Genomic DNA, 4,500 nt, shown 5'->3' with positions numbered 1-4,500 from the left:
AAGTAAACTTGAATTTATTTTCTCTAGGTATTTCAGTAGAATTTCATTCACGTAAGTGAGTGAGTGCTATCAAAGACTACACCCCACAACATGGAAATTCAGTAATAAAAAAAATATAACAAAAACCCTAGGCGCCACCGCCAGTTGAAATCTAACCTTAAGTGACAATTCAAAACAATTCTGAGCCTCTTCAGGCATTGACAATACACGATCCGCTAAGTTCCCTACTTGAATTCAGCCACTTGTCACTTTGGCTAATCAAGTTTTTGTTTGGATGCGTGCTGCTTGTAAAATGGTTCCTTAATTTTCTCAGTGCTTATCCACTCAACTACTGGTCCACTCTATCACAATATAGTGAAACAGTTCATATTTATTCGAGCCAATTCTCGGTCTGCTGTAAGACAGTGGTATTTAAACAACAACTACGGGCATGTGTCTGAGGCTTTCCCTTCTCAACGCACACACCAACCAATACCAAACCACTGCAACAAAACAGCTAACAACCCAATTACCTCTGAGTGAGCTGTGACCACTAATCATACAACATGGACAAGATATCAGTTCACCGACTCCCAAAAACTCAGCACCTACAATCTACTTCTCTCTCTGACCAGGCTCACATTGGATTTACCACAGCAAACTTTACAACCAAAACTGTCCACAAGATGACAATCAATTGATAGCTCGTGCACCTAAATTCGCCAAAACCAGCGTATCACCAGTGACTGTTCAGAAAATCATACAGAATTTCTGTATATTCCATTGCTCAGCAGTGGGAGGAAACAACCATCACAGCCACATATATGAGCAGGGGCATAACAGACTAAATAGCCGGGTCACTCTACTATCAGACCTAGATGCACACCAATATATCCACTTAGTCAGTGAGAGGTCTACATGGGAACTAACTAACTCTTTATGTCATACCACAGGAACAATTTAAAACAAACAAACATGCAGTGCTATGCCAACTTTTGACAATTAATTAGTTATTTGTTGCTGCTGTCGGTTCTCTACAACAGTGGCCAGCTGCTGTGCATCATTCAGGCAGCACCTCTGGACCCAGCAATGGCGAGTTGCTGCATTGCTGAAGTCACGCGCACTCACCACCTGTTCTTTCGTCGACATTTGCGATTCATCTACAACATTTTTTTTTTTCTTAATACATCGTACATGTATATTTACAGTAACCGCCAGGTGATATTATTAAGTTATCATATAGGATGCTCAGCACTAGTAAGGGCGAACGTAACCCATGTGTTTCGACACAGTACAAACACTATAACAATTTGAAACAGTTTTCAGTTTCAGATTAGATGGATAGTTTTTATGACACATTCAGTGATGTAGTTGTTAGAGTAAAAGACAAGGACAGTGTTCTGCTCAAGGATTGGAAATTGAACAGCAGGGTATGAAAAGGTTATGGGTAAATTTGGAGAGGATATGGAGGCCAACAGGAATGGGAAACAACTCTTGGATTTCTGTGCCAGTATGGGCTTTGTAATCACAAACTCCTTTTTTAAACATAAGAACATTCACCGGTATACTTGGGAAGGCAGGGAAACCAGATCTGTCATTGACTATGTAATAACAGATCAGGAATTCAGGAAGGCTGTGGGGGACACACGTGTATTCAGGGGATTCTTTGATGACACTGATCACTATTTAGTCTGCAGTGAAATTGGTATTGTGAGGCCGAAAGTGCAGGAGGTCAGGTCCATATGTAGGAGGATAAGAGTGGAGAAACTTCAGGATAACGAAATCGGGCACAAGTACATAACAGTGATCTCAGATAGGTACCAGTTAGTTGAATGTAGTCAATTACAGTCATTGGAAAAGGAATGGACAAGGTACAGGGACACAGTACCAGAAGTGGCTAAAGAATGTCTTGGAACAGTAGTGTGTGAAGGTAGAATGAAGCAAACAGCTTGGTGAAATGACACGGTCAAGGCAGCCTGTAAAAGGAAAAAGAAAGTGTATCAAAAATGGCTACATATTAGAACTCAGGTAGACAGAGAAAGTTAAGTTGAAGAAAGAAACAAAGCCAAACTGATAATTGCAGCATCCAAGAAGAAATCTTGGGAAGACTTTGGGAACAGGTTGGAGACTTTGGGTCAAAACCATTCTGGAGTGTAATTAGCAGTCTTCGAAAGGGAGGTAAGAAGGAAATGACAAGTATTTTGGACAGGTCAGGAAAACTGCTGGTGAATCCTGTTGATGCCTTGGGCAGATAGAGGGAATATTTTGAAGAGTTGCTCAATGTAAGTGAAAATACAATGAGTAAAGTTTCAGATTTCGATGTACAATTGGATAAGAATGATGATGGAAATAGGATCACATTTGAGGAAGTGGAGAAAATGGTCAATAGAATGCAGTGCAATAAAGCGGCTGGGGTGGATGACATTAAGTCGGAACTCATCAAATTCAGTGGAATGTCAGGTCTTAAATGGCTACACAGGATAACTGAAATGGCATGGGAGTCGGGGCAGGTTCCATCAGACTGGATGAAAGCAGTAATCACACCAATCTTTAAACATGGAAACAGAAAAGATTGTAACAACTACAGAGGTATATCTTTAATGAGCATTGCGGGTAAAATCTTTTCAGGTATTGTTGAAAGGAAAGTGTGAGTATTATTTGAGGACAAATTGGATGAAAATCAGTGTGGGTTTAGGCCTCTTAGAGGTTGTCAGGACCAGATCTTTAGCTTACGGCAAATAATGGAGAAGTGTTACGAGTGGAACAGGGAATTGTATCTATGCTTTATAGATCTAGAAAAGGCATATGACCGGGTTGCTGGGAGGAAGTTATTGTCTGTTCTACAAGATTATGGAATAGGAGGCAAACTTTTGCAAGCAATTAAAGGTATTTACAAAGATAGTCAGGCAGCAGTTAGAGTTGATGGTAAACTGAGTTCATGGTTCAGAGTAGTTTCAGGGGGTAAGACAAGGCTGCAACCTGTCTCCACTGTTGTTCATATTATTTATTGATCATATGTTGAAAACAATAGACTGGCTGGGTGAGGTTAAGATATGTGAGCACAAAATAAGCAGTCTCGCATATGCCGATGACTTGGTTGTGATGGCAGATTTGATTGAAAGTTTGCAAAGTAATATTTCAGGGCTAGATCAGAAATGTAAGGACTATGATATGAAGATTAGCATCTCCAAAATGAAAGTAATGTCAGTGGGAAAGAGAGATAAACGGATTGAGTGCCAAATATGAGGAACAAAGTTAGAACAGGTGGACGGTTTCAAGTACTTAGGATGCATATTCTCACAGGATGGCAACATAGTGAAAGAACTGGAAGCGAGGTGTAGCAAGGCTAATGCAGTGAGCGCTCAGCTACGATCTACTCTCTTCTGCAAGAAGGAAATCAGTACCAAGACTAAGTTATCTGTGCACTGTTCAATATGTCGACCAACTTTGTTGTATGGGAGCGAAAGCTGGGTGGATTCAGGTTACCTTATCAACAATGTTGAGGTTACAAATATGAAAGTAGATAGAATGATTGCAGGTACTAGTAGATGGCAAAAATGGCAGGAGTGTGTCCACAATGAGGAAATAAAAGAAAAACTGGGAATGAACTCTACAGATGTAGCAGTCAGGGTGAACAGGCTTAGATGGTGGGGTCATGTTACACACATGGGAGAAGCAAGGTTACCCGAGAGACTCATGGGTTCAGCAGTAGTGGGTAGGAGGAGTTGGGGTAGACCAAGGAGAAGGTACCTGGATTCGGTTAAGAATGATTTTGAAGTAATAGGCTTAACATCAGAAGATTCACCAATGTTAGCACTGAATAGGGAATCATGGAGGAATTTTATAAGGGGGACTATGCTCCAGACTGAACGCTGAAAGGCATAATCAGACTTAAATGATGATGATGATGATGATTCAGTTTCTTGGAATAGTGCAGGGGCTGCATGTTTTCCAAAGGAATCTTATACCATTCCTCCTAGAAAATAATGGCAAGTAGAGGTAGCAATGATTGAGGTGGATAGCAATTACACATCTTTCTCTCCAATGTAGACCACAAAGGCTCATTAATATTGAAAGCTGGTGACTGTGTTGACCATTGTAGATGCAACAATTCATCCTCATGCTCACAAAACCAGTCTTGGATGATGTGAGCTGTGTGAACAGGAGCCCTGTCATCTTGGAACACAGCATCACCATTGTGGAACAATCAACAATCATTGTAACATGAGATGGACCTGACCAGCCAAAATGGTCACATAATCCTTGGCACTATTGTGACCTCGCGGATTACAAAAGAGGACCATGGAATACCAAGATATGCCTGCCCAAATCTTCACCACACCTCACCATGTATCACTCTTGAGATATAAACTCAGCTAGAAGTTGCAACAGTGTGCAACAAGAGTCATCTGACAAAATGTCTTCCTTTCATGGCTCCATAGTTCAGATTTTATGGCTTCAATGTCACTTTCTTCTTCTATGGGTATTCACATCACAGACGTGTAGTTTTGCTATTTCAGC

The sequence above is a fragment of the Schistocerca piceifrons genome, chromosome 4, assembly GCF_021461385.2.
Source record: "Schistocerca piceifrons isolate TAMUIC-IGC-003096 chromosome 4, iqSchPice1.1, whole genome shotgun sequence".
In the NCBI taxonomy this organism is placed as follows: domain Eukaryota; kingdom Metazoa; phylum Arthropoda; class Insecta; order Orthoptera; family Acrididae; genus Schistocerca; species Schistocerca piceifrons.
This window is presented reverse-complemented; position numbering follows the sequence as displayed.